The sequence below is a fragment of the Dendrobates tinctorius genome, unplaced genomic scaffold (genome assembly GCF_039654945.1).
Source record: "Dendrobates tinctorius isolate UK_male_01 unplaced genomic scaffold, ASM3965494v1 ptg000040l, whole genome shotgun sequence".
In the NCBI taxonomy this organism is placed as follows: domain Eukaryota; kingdom Metazoa; phylum Chordata; class Amphibia; order Anura; family Dendrobatidae; genus Dendrobates; species Dendrobates tinctorius.
In genome coordinates, this window is record NW_027361708.1 from 22,898,587 (window position 1) to 22,923,478 (window position 24,892).

Below are 24,892 nucleotides of genomic sequence, written 5' to 3' on the forward strand. Positions count from 1 at the left end.
CACATGATAGGATTAGATACATGGCTCAGCAGTCAGTATCACACAGGATAGGATTAGATACATGGCTCAGCAGTCAGTATCACACAGGATAGGATTAGATACACAGCTCAGCAGTCAGTATCACACAGGAGAGGATTACACGCATGGCTCAGCAGGCAGTATCACACATGATAGGATTAGATGCATGGCTCAGCAGTCAGTATCACACAGGATAGGATTAGATACACAGCTCAGCAGTCAGTATCACACAGGAGAGGATTAGACACATGGCTCAGCAGTCAGTATCACACAGGATAGGAATAGATACACTGCTCAGCAGTCAGTATCACACAGGGTAGGATTAGATACACAGCTCAGCAGTCAGTATCACACAGGGTAGGATTAGACACATGACTCAGCAGGCAGTATCACACAGGATAGGAATAGATACATGGCTCAGCAGTCAGTATCACACAGGATAGGATTAGATACACAGCTCAGCAGTCAGTATCACACAGGAGAGGATTAGACACATGGCTCAGCAGGCAGTATCACACAGGATAGGAATAGATACACGGCTCAGCAGTCAGAATCACACAGGATAGGATTAGATACACAGCTCAGCAGTCAGTATCACACAGGAGAGGATTACACACATGGCTCAGCAGGCAGTATCACACAGGATAGGATTAGATACATGGCTCAGCAGTCAGTATCACACAAGAGAGGATTACACACATGGCTCAGCAGTCAGTATCACACAGGATAGGATTAGATACACGGCTCAGCAGTCAGTGTCACACAGGATAGGATTAGATACACAGCACAGCAGTCAGTATCACACAGGAGAGGATTACACACATGGCTCAGCAGGCAGTATCACACAGGATAGGATTAGATACATGGCTCAGCAGTCAGTATCACACAAGAGAGGATTACACACATGGCTCAGCAGTCAGTATCACACAGGATAGGATTAGATACACGGCTCAGCAGTCAGTGTCACACAGGATAGGATTAGATACACAGCACAGCAGTCAGTATCACACAGGAGAGGATTACACACATGGCTCAGCAGGCAGTATCACACAGGATAGGATTACACACATGGCTCAGCAGTCAGTATCACACAGGATAGGATTAGATACATGGCTCAGCAGTCAGTATCACACAGGATAGGATTAGATACACAGCTCAGCAGTCAGTATCACACAGGAGAGAATTACACACATGGCTCAGCAGGCAGTATCACACAGGATAGGACTAGATACATGGCTCAGCAGTCAGTATCAAACAGGAGACGATTACACACATGGCTCAGCAGTCAGTATCACACAGGATAGGATTAGATACATGGCTCAGCAGTCAGTATCACACAGGTTAGGATTAGATACACAGCTCAGCAGTCAGTATCACACAGGAGAGGATTAGACACATGGCTCAGCAGGCAGTATCACACAGGATAGGAACAGATACACAGCTCAGCAGTCAGTATCACACAGGATAGGATTAGATACACAGCTCAGCAGTCAGTATCACACAGGAGAGGATTAGATACATAGCTCAGCAGTCAGTATCACACAGGATAGGAATAGATACACAGCTCAGCAGTCAGTATCACACAGGATAGGATTAGATACACAGCTAAGCAGTCAGTATCACACAGAATAGGATTAGATGCACGGTTTTTATGTGCAATATAATCATTATAATTTGTTATAACTAACTACAGTTGGTTACTATGCCCAGGCAACGCCGGGCTCTTCAGCTAGTTATAATATATTTAATTTTATACATAAATAACAGATTCCTTTTGTATTAGATTTAATGCATTTTTATTGTAAAGTTAACTTTTCAGATTTTGTACATCAGCAGCAATAAGTTTCAATAAATATCAGCTAGTTTTATATTCTACAACAAAAAATATATGCACTTATATATACATAAACATCAAAGCAAAAGACATGAGTGCACACCTGCTAGCATAAGTGCAGAGTGTAGGTGCACATTCACACTGTGGCCACAAACTGGCAAGATAGGATAACAACAATTTGCAAATACCCTTCAGTAAATAATTGAATAGTAGTAGTACTTGCAAGGGTGCTTTCACATTGCGTTCAGGCACCAGTTCAGTGGTCCCGTTGAAGCTTAGACCCAACCCCCTGCAAAATGGGATGGACATTATTTTTGGGAGTATACATCTACTGGAGGTGGACACTCAGATGCAGCCTACTACATCTGGGTGTCCACCACCAGTAGGTGTACATGCTCGAAGATTACGCGCTTCTAAGCCCATCTTTGCTCTGCCAGCAACATTATAGTCTATGGCATAGAAGTCTGAATCCCATTTTGCAGGGGGTTCGGATGTAAGCCCTGACGTAGCCACCGAACGAGTGCCTAATTGTAGGGTGAAAGCAGCCTAAATAGTAAAGAATACTAATTGACACTATTTAGATCAAGAAAACACAAAATATATCACATCATGACAAGGTGTACCCAATCAGGATGGTTGCTAACTCTTGTATTTCACTTCACTATTTGCCCACTGACCTCAATATATATGTATAATAAAGGGAAGCCACTTTAACCCCTTCACCCCCAAGGGTGGTTTGCACGTTCATGACCGGGCCAATTTTTACAATTCTGACCACTGTACCTTTATGAGGTCATAACTCTGGAACGCTTCCATTGATCCCGGTGATTCTGACATTGTTTTCTCGTGACATATTGTACTTCATGTTAGTGGTAAAATTTCATTCAAATAACTTGCGTTTATTTGTGAAAAAAATGGAAATTTGGCAAAAATTTTGAAAATTTCCCAATTTTCCAACTTTGAATTTTTATGCCCTTAAATCACAGAGATACGGCACACAAAAAACTTGATAAGTAACATTTCCCACATGTTTACTTTACATCAGCACAATTTTGGAACCAAAATTTTTTTTTGTTAGGAAGTTATAAGGGTTAAAAGTTGACCAGCGATTTCTCATTTTTACAACACCATTTTATTTTTAGGACCACATCACATTTGAAGCCACTTTGAGGGGTCTATATGATAGAAAATAGCCAAAAGTGACACCATTCTAAAAACTGAACCGCTTAAGGTGCTCAAAACCACATTCAAGAAGTTTATTAACCCATTAGGTGCGTCACAGGAATTTTTTTGAATATTTAAAAAGAAATGAACATCTAACTTTTTTTCACAAAAAAAATACTTCAGGTTCAATTTTTTTTATTTTACCAAGGGTAACAGGAGAAATTGGACTGCAAAAGTTATTGTGCAATTTGTCCTGAGTACGCTGATACCTGATTTGTGGGGGGGAACGACTGTTTCGGCGCATGGCAGAGCTCAGAATGGAAGGAGCGCCGTTTGACTTTTTCAATGCAAAATTGGCTGGAATTCAGATCGGACGCCATGTCACGTTTGGAGAGTCCCTGATGTACCTAAACAGTGGAAACCCCCTACAAGTGACCCCATTTTGGAAACTAGACCCCCCAAGGAACTTATCTAGATATGTGGTGAGAACTTTGAACCAACAAGGGCTTTACAGAAGTTTATAACGTACAGCGGTACAATTAAAAAATCATATTTTTTCCACAAAAATGATCTTTTCACCCCAATTTTTATTTTCCCAAGGGTAACAGGACCCTAAAAGTTATTGTGCAATTTGTCCTGAGTACGCTGATACCCCACATGTGGGGGTAAACCACTATTTGGGCGCATGGCAGAGCTCGGAAGGGAAGCAATGCCATTTGACGTTTTTGGCTGGAATTGAGATCGGACACCATGTCGCATTTGGAAAACCCCTGATGTACCAAAACAGTGGAAACCCCCCACAAATGACACCATTTTGGAAACTAGACCCCCTAAGGAACTTATCTAGATGTGTGGTGAGAACTTTGAACCCCCATGGGCTTCACAGAAGTTTATAACATACAGCCATACAATTAAAAAATCATATTTTTTCCACAAAAATGATCTTTTCACCCTCAATTCTTATTTTTCCAAGGGTAACAGGACCCTAAAAGATATTATGCAATTTGTCCTGAGTACACTGATACCCCACATGTGGGGGTAAACCACTATTTGGGCGCATGGCAGGGCTCGGAAGGGAAGCAGCGCCATTTGACGTTTTTGGCTGGAATTGAGATCGGACACCATGTCGCGTTTGGAAAACCCCTGATGTACCAAAACAGTGGAAATCCCCCACAAATGACACCATTTTGGAAACTAGACCCCCTAAGGAACTTATCTAGATGTGTGGTGAGAACTTTGAACCCCCATGGGCTTCACAGAAGTTTATAACATAAAGCCATACAATTAAAAAATCATATTTTTTCCACAAAAATGATCTTTTCACCCTCAATTCTTATTTTTCCAAGGGTAACAGGACTGTAAAAGTTATTGTGCAATTTGTTCTGAGTACGCTGATACCCCACATGTGGGGGTAAACCACTATTTGGGCGCATGGCAGAGCTCGGAAGGGAAGCAGCGCCATTTGACATTTTTGGCTGGAATTGAGATCGGACACCATGTCGCGTTTGGAAAACTCCTGATGTACCAAAACAGTGGAAACCCCCCACAAATGACACCATTTTGGAAGCTAGACCCCCTAAGGAACTTATCTAGATGTGTGGTGAGCACTTTGACCCCCCCAGTGCTTCACAGAAGTTTATAATGCCCGGGCGTGAAAATAAATAATTCGTATTTTTTCCACAAACATGATCTTTTAGTCACCATTTTTTTATTTTCCCAAGGGTACCAGGAGAAATTGGACACCAAAAGTTGTTGTCCAATTTGTCCTGAGTATGCTGATACCCCATATGTGGGAGAAAACTACTGTATGGGCACACGTCGGGGCTCGGAAGGGAAGTAGTGATGTTTTGGAATGCAGACTTTGATGGAATGGTCTGCGGGTGTCATGTTGCCTTTGGAGAGCCGCTAATGTACCTAAACAGTGGAAACCCCCCACAAATGACACCATTTTGTAAACTAGACCCCCCAAGGAACTTATCTAGATGTGTGGTGAGCACTTTGAACCCCCCAGTGCTTCACAGAAGTTTATTACGCCCGGGCGTGAAAATAAAAAATTCGTATTTTTTCCACAAACATGATCTTTTAGTCACCATTTTTTTATTTTCCCAAGGGTACCAGGAGAAATTGGACACCAAAAGTTGTTGTCCAATTTGTCCTGAGTATGCTGATACCCCATATGTGGGAGAAAACTACTGTATGGGCACACGTCGGGGCTCGGAAGGGAAGTAGTGACGTTTTGGAATGCAGACTTTGATGGAATGGTCTGCGGGTGTCATGTTGCCTTTGGAGAGCCCCTAATGTACCTAAACAGTGGAAACCCCCCACAAATGACACCATTTTGTAAACTAGACCCCCAAGGAACTTATCTAGATGTGTGGTGAGCACTTTGAACCCCCCAGTGCTTCACAGAAGTTTATAACGCCCGGGCGTGAAAATAAAAAATTCGTATTTTTTCCACAAACATGATCTTTTAGTCACCATTTTTTTATTTTCCCAAGGGTACCAGGAGAAATTGGACACCAAAAGTTGTTGTCCAATTTGTCCTGAGTATGCTGATACCCCATATGTGGGTGAAAACTACTGTATGGGCACACGTCGGGGCTCGGAAGGGAAGTAGTGACGTTTTGGTATGCAGACTTTGATGGAATGGTCTGCGAGTGTCATGTTGCCTTTGGAGAGCCCCTAATGTACCTAAACAGTGGAAACCCCCCACAAATGACCCCATTTTGAAAACTAGACCCACTAAGGAACTTATCTAGATGTGAGGTGAGCACTTTGAACCCCCAAGGGCTTCACAGAAGTTTATAATGCCAGGGCATGAAAATAAAAAAATCGTATTTTTTCCAGAAACATGATCAATTAGTCCCCATTTTTTTCATTTTCCCAAGGGTAACAGGAGAAATTGGACACCAAAAGTTGTTGTCCAATTTGGCCTGAGTACGGTGACACCCCATATGTGGGAGAAAACTACTGTATGGACACACGTCGGGGCTCGGATGGGAAGCAGTGACGTTTTGGAATGCAGACTTTGATGGAATGGTCTGCGGGTGTCATGTGCATTTGGAGAGCCCCTGATGTACCTAAACTATTGAAACTCCCCACAAGTGACCCCATTTTGGACACTAGACCCCCCACGGAACTTATCTAGATGTGTGGTGAGCACTTTGAACCCCCAAGTGCTTCACAGAAGTTTATAACACTCGGACGTGAAAATAAAAAAATGATATTTTTGCCCCCAATTTTTTATTTTCCTAAGGGTAACAGGAGAAATTGGACCCCAAAAATTGTTTTGCAATTTGTCCTGAGTAGGCTGATACCCTACATGTGGGGGTAAAACACTGTTTGGGCGCATGGCAGAGCTTGGAAGGGAAGGAGCACCATTTGACTTTTTCAACTCAGAATTGGCTGGAATTGAGATCAGACGCCATGTTGCATTTGGAGAGCCCCTGATGTGCCCAAACAGTGGAAACCCCCAATTATAACTCCAACCCTAACTCCAGCACACCCCTAACCCTAATCTGAGCCCTAACCCTAGCCCTAACCCTAGCCCTAGCCCTAACCCTAGCCCTAACCCTAGCCCTAACCCTAGCCCTAACCCTAGCCCTAACCCTAAGGCTGTGTGCACACGCTGCGGATTTTGCTGCGGTTCCGCAGCGGTTTTGGCTGCTGCGGACCCCAGTACCATGATTCCCTATGGGAATCAAAAACCGCAGTGCAGACGGTGCGGAATTTTCCGCGCGGATTATCTGCGGTTTTCAATCCGCAGAAAGAATTGACATGTCAATTCTTTCTGCGGATTCTCCTGCGGTTTGCCATCTCCTCTAATGAGGAGATGAAAAACCGCAGGACAAAACCGCAGAGCAATCTGCAGGTAAAACCGCAGGTCTTTTGACCTGCGGTTTCACCTGCGGATTTTACAAAATCCGCGCGGATGAATCCGCACCTAATCCGCAGCGTGTGCACACAGCCTTACCCTAACGGGAAAATGGAGATGAATACTTTTTTTTTAGTTTTATTATTTTTCCCTAACTAAGGGGGTGATAACGGGGGATTGACTTACTATTTATGGCGGTTTTTATGTTTGGCGGCTGTCACACGCTAAAAGACGCTTTTTATTGTAAAATAGTTTTTGCATCACCACATTTTGAGAGCTATAATTTTTCCGTATTTTGACCCACTGAGTCATGTGAGGTCTTATTTTTTGCGGGACGAGTTGACGTTTTTATTGGTACCATTTTCGGGCACGTGACATTTTTTGATCGCTTTTTATTCCTATTTTTGGGACGCAGAATGAACAAAAACCAGCGTTTCATGAATTTCTTTTGGGGGGGTGCGTTTATACCGTTCCGCGTGCGGTAAAATTGATAAAGCGGTTTTATTCTTCGGGTCAGTACGGTTACAGCGATACCTCATTTAGGTCGTTTTTGTATGTTTTTGTCGGTTTTATGCAATGAAAACTATTTTATATAAAAAATAATTATTTTTGCATCACTTTATTCTGTGAGCTATAACTTTTTTATTTTTTCGCTGATGATGCTGTGTGGCGGCTCGTTTTTTGCGGGACAAGATGACGTTTTCAGCGGTACCATGGATATTTATATGCGTCTTTTTGATCGCGCGTTATTACACTTTTTGTTTGGCGGTATGATAATAAATCATTATTTTTTGCTTCGTTTTTTATTTTTATTTTTTAAGGGGTTCGCTAAAAGGGTTAACTAATGGGACAGTTTTATAGGGCGGGTCATTACGGACACGGCGATACCTAATATGTGTACTTTTATTGTTTTTTTTTTATTATTTTCAAAAAATGAATTTATTGGGGAATATTTTTTTTTTTTTTTACTAATTTATTTGGCGATTTTTTTAAATTTATTTTTACATTTTTTTTTAATTTTTTTTTTACTTTATTACATAGTCCCAGGTGGGACATCACTGTCCTGTGACAGATCGCTGATCTGTCACATCACAGATCACTGTGACAGATCAGCAATCTGTCACAGGCATTGAAGCAGACTTCCTCTTGCCTGCGCTTTGCAGGCACTGAGGAAGCCAGCTTCCTCAGGTCCCCGAAGGCCCCCGTCGCCATCTTGGATTCGGGGGCCTGGAGGATAGGAGCCCCCCGCAGCAGCGCTGCACATTGCGCTGCCGTGGGGGGCTCAGGGAAGCACGGAGGGAGCCCCCTCCCTGCCGATGCTTCCCTTTAACTCCCGGTACACCGCGATCATGTTTGATCGCGGTGTGCAAGGGGTTAACGTGTCGGGGGCGGTCCATGACCGCCCCTGACACATAGTGCCGGGTGTCAGCTGTGACAATCAGCTGACACCCGGCCGCGATCAGCGGCGCTCACCACGTGGGCGCCGCTGATCGCGGTAGACGTACTATCCCGTCCACGGTCATACGGGCCCGGGTACCGTGGACGGGATAGTACGTCGGATGTCAGGAAGGGGTTAAGGATGATATGATTATCAAGCTCATATTTTTGTGACAGTGTAGATGTATGGACTGCAACTTTATATTAAAAAAAAACTTAATCAATATGTTTTTTTAAAAAAATGAAAAATTGATAAAAATATAAATCGAGTTTGACCTCAATTTTTTTCATAAAATTAAGCCAAAAGGTCTTGATGAATTCCCTTCACATTGTAGAACACTTGCATCCTATTCAGTAGTGATAGAACTGATCCACTTCAATGCAGATGGTGGGGTGACATTGTACTTGAAATGGAGGTCCTGCAATTACTTTGAAGTAGACAGGTGTCGGAGTCATCAATCAACAAGTGCGTCACGCAATATATCTTTCAATGCAGATCTATGTATTCCTAATCCATCAACTCAAACAAGTCATCATGAGAAAACACAGGTTCTTATCTATAGATTAGAAGGAGGAATTGCAGAAACAGTAAGCGCTGTTCACCAAGGTGAGGGCTGTGAGAAATATTTATGGCAAAATATAATGTATGATCAAAGTCCCATCATTATTGCAGTAAGTTTGGCTTAACACACAGGAGTTTGCAGAAAAATGGCACCTAAAGCTTTAATTTTTTTATTCAATAATGTTTTGACCAGATGTTACATTAGGATCTACAGGGTATAATGAAACACACTTCCTACGAGGGGTCTTTGTAGCATTTAGGTATGTTTTGTACGTATGGCTTCAAAAATAGCAATAAAACCTATTTGAAATGTTACAAAATAAAATGGCACCATCGAAATCACTTGTAATTTAAAATACTGTATGAACTATGCTTGAAACTCACACTAAAAATTAGTAAAGGTGCATAAATATGGCAAAATGTAAGTCTATATGGCCTCAGTACACAGCTGTACATACTCAATGGCTTTATACATATTTACCTGAATTTGTGATCCAAAATTGGGTAATTTAAACCCTATGATTCACAGGACACTCCATCAAACTCGGAACTGTTGGTAAGTGTATTTGTGGAATTATTTAACCCTAAAAACAAGTCTTCCAGGATAGAATGCCTCCATACTTATGGCATCAAATGGAGCATGCCACCATTTTTTGTAGTATTCCTTTATTCATTTTCTAATGATCACATCAATTAAATCAATATGAAAACAAGGAAAGTGACAGATTGGCTTGGCTTGGTAATCCTAGGGTTAATACCTGACATTCTTCCTACTGACTTGACTTGACTTACCCATTTTCTGACAACCTGCTCTGCTTATGCCTGATTCTCTCACTTACCTTTAACGCTAATGCTGCTCTATACTTAAAATATGACTTAATATTTTGGTTTGCTTTGCCCAGTGTCTTTTCTGTTTTGCTAACCTGTTCCAGTTGGGAATGGAGATCTTTACTTTAGTAGTTAGTGTTCACAACCTGCAAAAACTTTGATATCTTTGACCAAAACACAAAATAAAGCATCAAAGGGGAACATTGTGTCCATTGCAACATCACCTTTTCAGAGCTAATCCATTGGAGACTTTGAGAGGATCCTGCTTCCACCAGCCTTCAGATGAAGTAGATATTTCTAAAAATGTGTCCTTGAATCACTACCAATTATTCACTTACAAGAAAATTGTTCACCCCCAGAGATTATGTCTAGTGATGAGCGAGTATACTTGTTGCTCGGGTTTTCCCGAGCATTCCCAGGTGTCCTCCAAGTATTTTGGCGTGCTCGGAGATTAGTTTATGTCAAAGCAGTTTCATGATTTGTAGTTGCTGGACAGCCTGAATACATGTTGTTATGATCCATGCTGGATCATGACTGATATAAAGCACAGGTAACCTTCCTAAGCTGTGCTTAAGGTGTTTTTGCCCCCCCGGTTGCCATTAGGATTATTGCACTGTGATGTCGGTTGTTCTAAGTTTCCCCCCGGTGGTGGTGAGCGTCATTGCACTCTAGTTTCTTTTGTTTAGTGCACATGATTATAATTCAGGTGTGATTGCTGGCTCTGCTATAAAAGAGTCACAGGTGTTGCAATCAGTGTTGTTGATAGTGTTCATTTCAACCATCCTTGGTGGAGGAAGGATCTAGAGAGAGGGCCTGGCAGCTCAGTCAGAGCCCTGGTGTGAAAGGAGTCATAGGGGATTTCCTGGTTGCTCTGACAGAGCTTGGTGGCAGTGATTCAGGAGGAGAGCTGCATGCTGGTGGTGGACTCTGTTGCCAGGAGCAAGTGCAACAGAGTAAAGCTAAGTTGTGTTTCCCCGTTTGTGTTTTCTCCTTAGTGTTTATTAGTACAGCGGTGGGGCCAGTGCCTGTGCCACCCAGCTCCCTAGCAAGGGATAGGCGTAGGGTGTGCCAGGACAACAGGTTTGTGATCGGCGCCCGGTGCGGAACCGGCATAGGGAACGTTAGGAGCGTTAGGGACACTGACTCAGGGGAGTGCAGGAGGTCTCCATGTCCCCTTTCCCTATCGCAGGGCCCACCGTTGTAACTGTTTCCCTACCCCTTGTCTTGTTTTTGTTACCAGCCTGCGAGCCGTGTCACACAGGACAGTATCACGTGCCGCGTCCTGTTGTTTTAGTTACCGGCCTGCGAGCTGTGTCGCACAGGACGGGTCCACGTGACACGTGAGGAATGCCTGTTTGTTAGGGAATTCCCACATGTATTCAGGCTGTCTATTAGCCATAAATCATGCAGCTACTTCGACAAGAACTAAATCTCCGAGTACGCCAAAATACTCGGAGGTCACCCGAGCATGCACGGGAAAACCCGAGGAATGAGTATACTCGCTCATCACTAATTAAATCCTGTATGAATCCCCCTTTCTTCATTGTCTAGAGAACATAATTCTCTATGTCAGTGGCTAGTCCATATAATTTGTAGACACTCTTTTTAGCCACTCTAAATCCTGATTCCCTAGTTGGAAACCATTCTTATTAAAATCTTCCAAAAGGGGTTTAAAATGGCTTTCTAAACAAAGGCAGTCCTTTTAAAATAGCATAAGGGTATTGCTGATGCACTAAAATTGTGGACACAGAGCGCAAGGTATACATTCTTCTTCTGTGCCTATTTTTTGAATGAAACCTTTGCTTTAAGACATCTATAGACATTCACTCTTATTGACAATTCAATTAGTCATTAACCTTGTGTTAGCCATCACAAATTCCCCGCTCGTGTAGCTAAATATCCCCCTTAGACCATAAACAATCTAGTCCACAACTAATTATGCCAATTTTTCCTCCTCTTTTCTCGGTCTACAAATTATCACTACATGTTCATCATTACTTATTCATAAGTAGGAAGCTTGGACTACTTCTATATCATTTTTTGTATTAATTGGCAACGGGGGATTAGGTGTTTGGCACTTCTTCAATCTCATGATTTCGGCCTGCTGTTTTTCCTCATTTTGAGGGACATCTACTCATGTCTTTAAGACTGATCTCTCTGCATGACCAGATGGGGAGTTGGTGCTTGGCATTGTGTCTTCTGGAGTCCCGCTGCTTTGTGCCCTGTCTACATTCACTAAGAACACATTTATCTTTTATGTATGAAAGCAAAGACTCTCCTTACCTCAATGATAGACTTAATTGATACTACAAACTTGTAATTGTAGTTTACATCAACAAAACTTACATAGGAAGTGCATTTATTTTGACTTCGTTGATTTGTTCTTATGCCAAAGGGCATCTCAGTCGAAAGCATATTGTAATTATGAAGTACAATATTATAATCACAGTATATTATAATTAGAGACTCATGAACATAAAGCAGTAAACTGCTATCAAGACCATACACGAAATTATACACCCTGTTTCAATCTACTGTTCATAAAAAGTATTGGACTGCATAAAAGTAATTCCATAATAAATTGTTATTAAAGAACTTGTCACAAAAAAGGCAAACTCATAAGCCTCCTTAGTGGATTCATGTCAAGGGAGTCTTTCAGCTTGTGGTCTGGACTTCTCGATACAATTCATAGCCATTTTTTGATTGGACTGCTATGACTTTCTCTGCATCTGATCGCCCGGGGTCTAGTGAGGACACAGCTTTTATTTAAAAGGGTTGTCAAATTAAGCATCTTTTTAGAAGAAAATGCCATATGTCTCTGTGTATGTGTACGTGATGTGTGTATAAATAACGGTATATACAGTATATAACCTTTATATGACTTGTATCCTGTGTTTTTCACCAGTTTTCCATTTACAATCTATATCTGCAATTTATAATTGTCTCAATTTATAGTTGTCTCTGAGCTTGTGAAATGAAATCAGGCAGTTATCATGCCTTATATGACACTGTACATAGAGAGAGATGGATTTCTTGTGACAATCAGACAGAAAAATCTTAGTCAGCAGAGTACATTATACAGCTGCACTGAGCGTTGTTGCTGTGAATCCAGCAGTATATAATCTGTAAAATTGCCACAGATTTTATGGTGTCAAAAAATATTATATTTTGCTGATGGCTTTTGGGAATTCAGAGTAAAAAGAGTGGGTCCCTAATTAAGGGATCTTATTATAAACTGCAAGTGTTTGTGATCCTAGTGGCAGGACAAGCACAAACTGCAATTGAATGTTTGGGGTCCTAGTGGCAGGAAGACCACAGATTGCAAATGAATGTCTGTGGTCCACCATTTTGACAAAAAGCAGACTGTCCAAACTAGTCAATGATCAAACTAAAATTAAAGGTAGCAGATCATGACAGAGATGTATAGTCATGGATTTTTTTTTTACAATTCCTTTAAAGAGAATCTGTCACAAGGTTTTTGCTCCCCCATCTGAGACTTGCATAATGTTGCAGAAGAGACCCTGACTACATCGATGTGTCACTTACTGGACTGTTGGCTGCCATTTTGATGAAATCATTGTTTTATTTGCTGCAGCTCTAGCAGTATTCTGAATGTTGAGCTCTGTAAAACCCCACTTACATCATTGATTGACAGCTTTTTGCCCATGCACAGTGTAAACAGAAAGCTGCTAATTAAGCAGTGACTTTATCAAAACTACAGCAAGCAGCAAATGGAGTGATACATCGCTTGAATCAGGATCTCTACCACTACAGTAACATTATGCTTCTCTAATATTAGCAGATTTAAACCCGTGGACAGATTCCCTTCAATAATAAATCAGTGACGTGCAGTAAATAATCACCATCTCCAGACTTAATAGCTATATTTGACCATGTGCGAGTTAAGATCACATCTTCATAAATCGAGATCTCATTCGTTTTGTTTCAGCCAATAAGATGAATCATCATTTTAAATGTACTGAACATAAAACATTAAGCAATTATGTATACAGGCATTTTCTAATATATTTTGTCAGCAGAGCTTTTTTATTATACTGGATGACTTAACCAGGATTTAATGTTGGCCTAAGCTGCTGTGATTCATACGCCAATGGCAGGGAATGGCTGTGTATCCAACTTCATAGTGTGTAGGAAAAATTGTAGCTGGGTTATCCTTCACCATTGTCCCAGCCTGGCCAAGAAAGAGTGACTTTCTGGCATACCCCATGAGGATTCTGCCCTGTCAACCCCCTCCTAGCTAACCCCAGCTGTAAGTTTACGCTCCCTTTGAAGATCAATCCGTGCTGAGCTTTGATGATTGACACAGTTTGAGGATTTTTTCCATTACCGTTATTATTTACAATGGATTATGCGGTAATTTTTTATCACTTATGTATGCTAATGTGTTTGGGCTTTTCATCTGACTCACCTCAGCTTCCTCTAAGTAAAGTGAACAGAGCGGCTTTTGCTGATTTTGATACACCATGCAATGTTTAAATGTCTTTTAACAGCTTTTCATAATGTGATCCAGATAAGGACGCATTATTCATTTGCTTAAGACTGTTTTAATTGTCAGTGATTGGATTTTAACTGTGATCTAATTGGATTTTAATTATGTTATTTATAACAATATGTATTTTGCATTAAGATGAAATCCGCTATTTTCCATTTTTTTTTTCTAATCCTAGATAAATGTTTCTGCAAGCATCGGCAATTACTCAGCATAAAGCATACATTTACAGATGGGATAATTTAATTATTTAGATTTAGATATCTTTTTCCTTTTGCAGGTGGTCCAAATTCTTTTGGGGATCATATCATCAGATCATAACTGACTTTCCGTAATCTTCAGTGAATTTGTTTTGGAACTTTGTGAGATTTTCCTTACTGCCATTTAGATTCAATGAAAACTGGCACAAATGGATAAAGATAACAAATATACTGACATTATAAATAAAAAAAATTGACTGTATCAAAACATCCGCCCTTGGTTCACTTGTTGTTATTGCCCACTTTGATGGGTTTGGCCATTTCTTTATAGTTTTTACATAGTACATTGAGTGTTGTTGCCGCCCAAAGGGGCCGTACACCGTTATCCACCCCTTTTTCCAGATAAGTTTTAATTAGCGCTAAGCCAGATGTCATTTCTTCCTTAGTTAAAGTGAAGTCTGGTTAGACACACAGAAAGGTGAGTCTCTGGAGTTAGGGTCCTTCCATGAGAGAAATCTTGACGTTGGTAGATGGTTTATAAACTTTTTGTCATGATCTGCCTAGTTTGTGGGATTAGGTAGTTCAGAGGTTAATCTGGACAGCCTCACTCTGGGATTCTGGGAGGCTTCTTATAACCTAATTGTGGGGTCATTCCTTGTTGCTTATACTTTGACCCTTGGCTGAGTGTGTGTGACCCTGTTGTGCATGTGCTTTGTGCCTGTGCTACTTTATGCTTGTCTGGTTTTGATCTGGTTTTGTCCACATTATGAGTTCTTCCTGTCCCTCCTGTACTGCGCTCCTAATTCTGTGTATGTCTCCTTGCCTACGTTCTGACTATTCTCTTCTCGCCCCTCCTGTACTGTGCCGCCCTCTTCGTGTATGACCCCCCATTTGTCCAACCTGAGTTCCCTTCTCCTCTACTCCAGGGTCCCTGTAGCATCCTGCACTCATCTCCAGCAGCAGGATGCTAAGCCCCGCCCACTGTGGTCACATGATCATAGGTCCTTTTTCTTCCTGCTACCTTCAGCGTCCTCTCTCTCCATGCTGCTCAGGTCTCGTCTGCCTTTGCTTCCCCTGCAGCATCTGACCCCGGGCCCTCCCGCAGTGTAGTTGAGTCACCCTGCTCAGCCGTGGCAGTTCATCGCCACTGACAGGATCCTGATACTTTTTGATCAAAAGTGGTTAACAGCAAACATACATTTTTGTGAGTGCAGTATTTGTGTAAATGGTGTGGAGAAAATGCTTTCAAAATTAGAAGTGTTAATAGTTTATTTTTATCAAACAAAATGTAAAATGAATGAAAAAAGGGAAGTCTAAATTAAAGTCAATATTTGAAGGTGACCACTAGAGATGAGCGCTCCCAAACTTAAAAATTTCAGTGTTGTACCAGACAGTTATTGTCGGGTGCTAAACACCGAATACAGACATCTCTCAGAAGTCTGTTACAATGTTCAGAGTTCCGTTGGAAGTCTGTTGCATAGAGAGATAATTTTGCAGCTCTAAAGTTCCGGTCCCCATTGTTTTCAATGAGTTTTGGGTTCTGGTTCAAGTTCGGGTACATTTATCTTACCTGAACCAGACATTTGTTAAAGTTTGGGTTGGGTACCAAAATCTGAACTTCCACAGGTCCACTCATCCCTAGTGACAACTCTACGCGTTCAAATCAGCATCAATTCTTCTAAGTGCATTTGCACAAAGTCAGAAATTTTGTAGCAACATAGTCACGTGTATCAGTAGGCAATTACATGAAATAGGTGATAATGATTGTCACTTTGATTTCTAGGTTGAAACATAGTGATTAACTGAAACAATCTTCTTTGTAAATTACGTGCATAACATTCTGAAGTCTCCTATGACTGTATCCAACCACTTTAACACAAACACAGTTATAATAATGCCAAAGAGAGCGCATCATAGAAACATATAGTAACCCAGTAGTAACCCACAGGCAATTTAATCAAACAATGCACTCACAAAATTTTCATGTTTTCTAAACTAAAAGACAGTCCAAAAATTATCCCTCTTTGTCATGTATGATCAGGTTACTTGTTCCATGCACAACATTGACTCAAACTGACAGAGTCACAGTTAGAGGAAACTTCATCATGTTGCGACTAAGATGGGTGATGTGCTATATATTCCATAATGCCCTCCACTTTCTCTCCAGTAGTATGCTTGTCTGCACTTGGCAGTAATACTGCCATGATGAATGGTGTCAATGGCTGGGGTGGCGCTTCTGCTGCTGCTAGTGGCTTCCACATTTTTAACCATTATATATTTTTTTCCTTTCCACTAAGCTAGCCATTGCTGTCTTTTCTTTTAACATACATGTTGCACAATACTTTCATTTTTGACAATCTTTTCAATACCAATTATTCAATTCCTTTAAAAAAGAGCGTAATAAGAAATGCTGGGTATGTACAGAACGCAAAATATGGCAACAGGCCGCAGTATAGGGTTGGCACGTATGGTTGTCCAGTGTGACTAGTAAAACAGGTGTGCAAAAACAGATATACACAGTGAAATGTTCATATTTATTTTTATCTTTTTATCTATATTTTCAACAAAATTCACGCAATTCCTAATGCTGACAAATTAACAAATTAGATGGAACCATTGTAGATGGAGCGCTTATGTAGATGAGGTGCCTGGTCAGAGCCGCTGAGCTCACTGATTGGCTACCATGCTGTTGGTGTGAGGTCAGCATGGCAAATTTTTTTTTTGTAAAACTTGCAGCTGGTGACTAACTCTCAATAAAAGGGAACAACCCTTTTTAAGTCTAGTCTGGTACTGCAGCTAACACCTCTATTATCTCTCTCGTCCCCTTCACCTTTCTATTCCCAGACTACTACTCTCATCTTCTTCACTGCGGCAGTTAGTTAAGATAACACTCTCTGGAGTATATATCTCATGTTTTGGGGGCTTCTCTTCCAAGCTCTATTGCTGAGCTTGGAGCTCTGATGCCCTCTCACTTTCTTAAAATCACCTTAAAATATCTGTTTCATTTCTAATATTGATTTAATTTCAATTTCACTTGTGTTCATTAACTTTTCAATTTGTGCATTGAAATAATTAAACTACTAACATTTCCATATTTGAAAGCACACCTACTAAAACATTTTCACAGTTCTCTCTGCATTTATTCATTGCAGTGTGCTGGTGCATTTTGTTAGTATAGATGGTTGCATTATGGCTTCACGTAAGAGTAAGCAGCACCCATTAATGCTGTCATTAAGATGTACTCTGAAAACACATAATTCTTGTGCAACTCGGAAGTTGCGAAAAAATCGCGCGATGATTGGCTTTTTTATGCCACTCTCGGTAAGCTAAGCCAATATGGGTGGATCATGGGCGGCATATGGTATGGTTAAGCTTGTCTTGAAAAGTTATGTCACAACCGGTACAACTTATGCCAGATGTGTACTCCGGTCACTGACTGGAGTACATTTCTACTGGAGGCACACGGCACTCATAAAATAAGCCTTTTGCATTTAGTAGCATGAGCCATTTAATTATTTAAGTGAATCTTACTAAAGGCCTTGTTCATTATAAGGAATCTGTCAGCAGGTTTGTGCTATGTATTCTGAGAGCAGCATAATGTAAGGTAGAGACACTGAGCTGAGTATTGCTTCAATAAATTCATTGTTTTATTAGCAGGAGGTTATCATTAGAGGAATCTTTGTCTCATGCTATGTAGTCCTCCTGCTCCATATAACCTCATCCTTACCACAAATTAGCTGGTACCTGCCAATTTAGAAAGCACACAGGAAGCTACCGATGGGGGGTGTGGGTGGGGTAATACAGAGCTCAGCATTCAGAGAACTGCTAGATATAAAGCAGAGAAAACCACGATTTTAACAAAGCTACAGCAACCAGTATGGTAAGTGATACATCACTGGAATCAGGGTCTCTGTCCTTATTTCATACTACTCTCAGATAACATAGAAAAACCCTGGTGACAGATTCCCTTTAAGATTCTCTTGGTTGTGCACAATGCCAGTTTTAATGATTTGGGGCCATAGGCTATCTTTGGCTCTACTAAGTGTCTACATATTCTGTCTGATTCCATATAGATATAATTACATTAGAATCAAATGACCTACTCTACTATAAGTTTCAGATAAGAATTTTTTTAGCCATTCTTCATAGATCATGTGGGTGCAACAAGGCAGAAGCTGTATTTAATAAAGATTTTTGATTGACCTCAATAAGGCCACATTCACACGTTCAGTATTTGGTCAGTATTTTACATCAGTTTTTGTAAACCAAAATTAGGAGTGGAACAATCAGAGGAAACGTATAATAGATGCCCATCACCACCTCTTGGTTTTATCACCCACTCCAGAATTTGACTTACAAACACTAATGTATATCGAAGAAGTATCATTTCTCCTTTTGGAGAATGGCATGCAAGGCATGTCAAGATGAGGAGACTTAAAGTTGCAATGCTCCTCTGGGAAATATGCTAATTATGCAAATTGTCTCTTCAGAGAGGAAGAGGACTAGAACTCTAGTTCCACCTATTGGAAGTAGCAATCCTAAAAGTCAATGTTGACTCTTTAACGAGCCTCGTTACATGACTTAGGAAAAAAGCCAAGCCAGAATATCAATTTGCAGACACTGTGTTTTGGGGTACTGCCCCTCGTCAGTGCAAAGTGTGAGATCTGGTTTAGCTGTGAGAGAGGCGTGAGATCTGGTTTGGCTGTGAGAGAGGCGTGATATCTGGTTTGGCTGTGAGAGTGTCTGCAAATTGAGATTCTGGCTTGGCTTTTATCCTAAGTCATGTAACAAGGCTCGTTAAAGGGTCGACATTGACTTTTAGGACTGCTACTTACAGAGTTCTAGTCCTCTTCCTCTCTGAAGAGACAATTTGCATAGTTAGCATATTTCCCAGAGGAGCATTGCGGCTTTAAGTCTCCTCTTCTCGACATGCTTAGCATGTCATTCTCTGCAAGAAGAAATGATACTTCTTGGATATCGGTCAGATGCCTCGCTCACAGCCAAAACAAATCTCACACTTTGCACTGAAGAGGGGCAGTACCCCGAAACACAGTTATGTAACAAGGCTCGTTAAAGGGTCAACATTGACTTTTAGGATTTCTATTTCCAATAGGTGGCACTAGAGTTCTAGTCCTCTTCTTCTCTGAAGAGACAATTTGCATAATAAACACTGATGTAAAATACTGAGCACATACTGCCAGGGTCTAAATCTAAGCTGGTTACAAACCAGACAGGCCTAATTGCATCTGTACTAATACAGGGTGCAGCGGACCCAAGTAAAATGGCAGCTGCACAGGTGCAGAAATACCAAATGAAACAGCCAGCCTACAATCAGGGATTGGCCGTGTGGTACACCAGTGCAGAAAAAATAATCCGCATGTAGCAGTGTGCACACAGGGAATGCAGGGCTTCTGGTTCACAGCCTCTTAGTAACACCATATAGGGGGGCTGCACAGTGCCAACTAGAATGCATCCCATGTGAACAGAGGCCACAAGTTGGCAGAACCATTAGGGCCCAACTGCACTCTAAAAAAAATATAAAAAGTGCACAAAAAACATATCGATATATGTAAGGTATTGGTTGATATTAAGGCCTTAATATGGAAGCTGGCAAACTGTGTCAAAGTTCCTTACACTTGTCAGTCCCTACTCTAACATGAAAACCTCAAAAAGAGGAAAAAAAATCCTCCAAAAAATTCAGTTACAAACCAGACAACCTAAATCTAAGCTGGGCATGATGGGTTCTATTTCTCGCAAAGTTCAGTTGTACTTATAAAGGTAAAGTATGGAACCAAATCTACCTGCTGACACATTATATATTTCTCGATACAAATGGCTGGTTGATTCTTCTAGACGTGTGCCAATTAAGTAGCGCATGGGAAGATAATTTACATATTCGCAGCTCGGAATCACAGCAGTGTTTTCTGTTTTGAGAAATACTTACTGCAAAAAAGTTGCTCATAGGATATTGATGGGATCATACATCAGAACTGAACGACTTTCGAAATGATCCTGTGGAAGTTCCAGCAGCGCCGCTCATTGAGATGTACAGGATAATTCTTTAAACAATAGCCGACCAGAGCAGATGTGTGGATTATTTAGGCAGAATCACAGAGGTAGAACAGGAACATTAAATCAATTACACACGAGCCAGATTGGAAATTGTTGCCGCATTGTTGACAACTGGTAAAAGTTATTTTTTTCTCCAACTCCCAAAACAGGGGAAGTTTTGAGTTGTTGCATAAATATTACTCATTGTATATTTCTTCTCTCTGGTGACTTCTTGCTCTTCAAAATGCCGTAATGCAGAACTTACAGGAGACAAATCTTCACACAGATGACATTATAGTAATTGCTTTGCCAGAAGGAGGTACTCTTTTATATAGAAAATGATATCTCTAGTCCAGTCCACCTCCACACTATCATCACGTCAAGGTGACTGAATGAATTACTCATCTGATGGGATAAGGCTTATCTGGCAACAGTCTCACTATCTGTACGGCGAGCAGGATGTCCCCGATGACAGCGCAATGCATTGAGACTCATTCATAACCACCAAATTTATGGAACGATCTTCTATTAGCATAATTAAGGTAGGATAAAGTGAGATAATTTGTTTGCTATAAATACTGGGAAATGCTGCAGAGCAGGCACAAGAAGAAAATCCCAAGGAGAAAAGAGAGAACAAAGGGTTCACAGAGGTGGAAAAATATGGCAGCTGCAATGGAACACACAATTGAATGACTGTGTTGGTGTTGCATAAAATTATTCCGCGGAGTCAGAGCTCGTCTGTCAAATATTCGATTTGTAGAATTTACTGGAAAAAGTGGATAGAACAATGTTTACACTTGTAAGAGTCAACTCGCTGCTTGGGCGTCATTTATCAAGATGCCGGGGATGACGCACAATGTATAACGGCCAATGTTTATTGCATGCAGAACGTATACAGTGGGGCAAAAAAGTATTTAGTCAGTCAGCAATAGTGCAAGTTCCACCACTTAAAAAGATGAGAGGCGTCTGTAATTTACATCATAGGTAGACCTCAACTATGGGAGACAAACTGAGAAAAAAAAATCCAGAAAATCACATTGTCTGTTTTTTTTCATTTTATTTGCATATTATGGTGGAAAATAAGTATTTGGTCAGAAACAAGCAATCAAGATTTCTGGCTCTCACAGACCTGTAACTTCTTCTTTAAGAGTCTCCTCTTTCCTCCACTCATTACCTGTAGTAATGGCACCTGTTTAAACTTGTTATCAGTATAAAAAGACACCTGTGCACACCCTCAAACAGTCTGACTCCAAACTCCACTATGGTGAAGACCAAAGAGCTGTCAAAGGACACCAGAAACAAAATTGTAGCCCTGCACCAGGCTGGGAAGACTGAATCTGCAATAGCCAACCAGCTTGGAGTGAAGAAATCAACTGTGGGAGCAATAATTAGAAAATGGAAGACATACAAGACCACTGATAATATCCCTCGATCTGGTGCTCCACGCAATATCCCACTCCGTGGGGTCAGAATGATCACAAGAACGGTGAGCAAAAATCCCAGAACCACGCGGGGGGACCTAGTGAATGAACTGCAGAGAGCTGGGACCAATGTAACAAGGCCTACCATAAGTAACACAGTACGCCACCATGGACTCAGATCCTGCAGTGCCAGACGTGTCCCACTGCTTAAGCCTGTACATGTCCGGGCCCGTCTGAAGTTTGCTAGAGAGCATTTGGATGATCCAGAGGAGTTTTGGGAGAATGTCCTATGGTCTAATGAAACCAAACTGGAACTGTTTGGTAGAAACACAACTTGTCGTGTTTGGAGGAAAAAGAATACTGAGTTGCATCCATCAAACACCATACCTACTGTAAAGCATGGTGGTGGAAACATCATGCTTTGGGGCTGTTTCTCTGCAAAGGGGCCAGGACGACTGATCCGGGTACATGAAAGAATGAATGGGGCCATGTATCGTGAGATTTTGAGTGCAAACCTCCTTCCATCAGCAAGGGCATTGATGATGAAACGTGGCTGGGTCTTTCAACATGACAATGATCCAAAGCACACCGCCAGGGCAATGAAGGAGTGGCTTCGTAAGAAGCATTTCAAGGTCCTGGAGTGGCCTAGCCAGTCTCCAGATCTCAACCCTATAGAAAACCTTTGGAGGGAGTTGAAAGTCCGTGTTGCCAAGCAAAAAGCCAAAAACATCACTGCTCTAGAGGAGATCTGCATGGAGGAATGGGCCAACATACCAACAACAGTGTGTGGCAACCTTGTGAAGACTTACAGAAAACGTTTGACCTCTGTCATTGCCAACAAAGGATATATCACAAAGTATTGAGATGAAATTTTGTTTCTGACCAAATACTTATTTTCCACCATAATATGCAAATAAAATGAAAAAAAAACAGACAATGTGATTTTCTGGATTTTTTTTTCTCAGTTTGTCTCCCATAGTTGAGGTCTACCTATGATGTAAATTACAGACGCCTCTCATCTTTTTAAGTGGTGGAACTTGCACTATTGCTGACTGACTAAATACTTTTTTGCCCCACTGTATCTGCAACTGTGCTAAATATGTACCAATGCATTTCACTGAGAAAATAGATGTTATTTTGTCCTTTGTCTGCATAGTGCATACAAAGAGCGCCGTAATGGCAAACTGCGCTTTCAAAGGGACATTATTCTTAGAAAAAACATGCGAAAAATACATTTCCGAGATCTGATATGGATAAACAGTCCAATTTCCTAATTCTTTGGTTTGAGCTGTGACAGTGTGAAGCTTAAAGAGTAACCGTTGTTTTAATTTTTATTTCATAAATCGATAGTACACATGAACAGAAGTAACTTTGTAATATCTCTTATCAGATAAGTCTGTAAGTCTGCTTCTTTCTCAACCTAGATTCATCTATCCCTCTCAAATCATGAGTCAAATTTGTAAAAACTTGATTTAGTGATAGACAGTTGGTGCTTTTAGAATTTCTGTTGAGATGACGTACACATTCTGCTGAAAGTTCAGGGCAGCACGGTGGCTCAGTGGTTAGCACTGCAGCCTTGCAGCGCTGGAGTCCTGGGTTTGAATCCCACCAAGGACAACATCTTCAAGGAGTTTGTATGTTCTCCCAGTGTTTGTGTGGGTTTCCTCCCACATTCCAAAGACATATTGATAGGGAGTTAAGATTGTGAGTCCCTTTGGGACCAGTGATGATAATGTGTTCAAACTGTAAAGCGCTGTGGAATATGTTAGAGCTATATAAATATTATTTAAGTTCTAGTGAAACAATAGTTGCAGTATCTATAGAACTTTATCAGCACCAACAGTCATCTCCTATCACTGAAGAAAGTTTTTACCTATTAATAAAGAATTTTGAGATTGAAAGATCAATCCAGAGGGAATAAATGTCAGATCTTTTAGCAGACATTACAAAGTTTCTTATTTTCATGTGTACTATTGGTTTATGACAAAAATAAACAGTTACTCTTTAAAAGAACAGAAAATGAAAATATTCTTGATTGTTAGTCTGCAACATCATCTACGTGATTCTGCAATGGTCAGTCTTATAAGAATCTTAGTTTACTGGTTAATCTTCTGATCAGTTCCATGTTTGGCTGATGCCTCTCCCACATATACAAGGAGATAAGGCCTCTTTCACACATCAGTTTTTTGCCATCAGTCACAATCTGTTGTTTTGCTAAAAAAACGGATTCAGCAACTGATTGTGCTGGATCCGTTTTTTTCTCACAGACTTGTATTAGCGACGGATTGTGATGGATGGCCACACGTTTCATCTGTTGTCCCACGGATCCATTGGAAAATCTTTGTCCGTCGGCTGGAGACGACGGACATACTTTTGGCTAAATGGAGCTCATATCCCTTAATAAAATGATTGTGCTGAATTATCTTCCTGGATGCCACAATAATGATTACAACACAAAACTTGGTTTAGACCAATGTCCACACCATTTCTCGACAGAAAACTATTGAATTTCCACAAAGATATAGAATTTGACTTCCTGGTAATGAAATTAAATGCCTGTGTACAGTTATTATGCAGGCCAAAGTACAGGCAAGAAGATAAAGTATATAGTACTATAACCTCTCTCTTCTGGTATCTTTCCCTCCTCATTTAAGCATGCCATCATATATCCACTACTTAAAAAACCATCCCTCGACCAAAACTGTGCCGCTAACTATAGACCTGTCTCTAATCTTCCCTTCATCTCTAAACTCCTGGAACGCCTGGTCCACTCCCGACTTATCCGCTATCTCTCTGATAACTCTCTTCTCGACCCTCTCCAATCCGGTTTCCGCTCCTTACACTCTACTGAAACTGCCCTCACTAAAGTCTCTAATGAGCTACTAACTGCTAAATCAAATGGTTATTACTTCATGCTATTTCTCTTGGATCTCTCTGCAGCTTTCGACATAGTGGATCATCAGCTCCTCCTCACTATGCTCCGTTCCATTGGC

General features: G+C 41.0%; 1 protein-coding gene across 4 annotated transcripts in view; it reads left to right on the forward strand.

Annotated features, from left to right (window-relative positions):
* The window catches only part of GRID1 (glutamate ionotropic receptor delta type subunit 1), a 1,795,826-nt gene that overhangs the window by 424,585 nt on the left and 1,346,349 nt on the right, over window positions 1-24,892 (forward strand). The gene's annotated exons all lie outside the window — the stretch shown is intronic.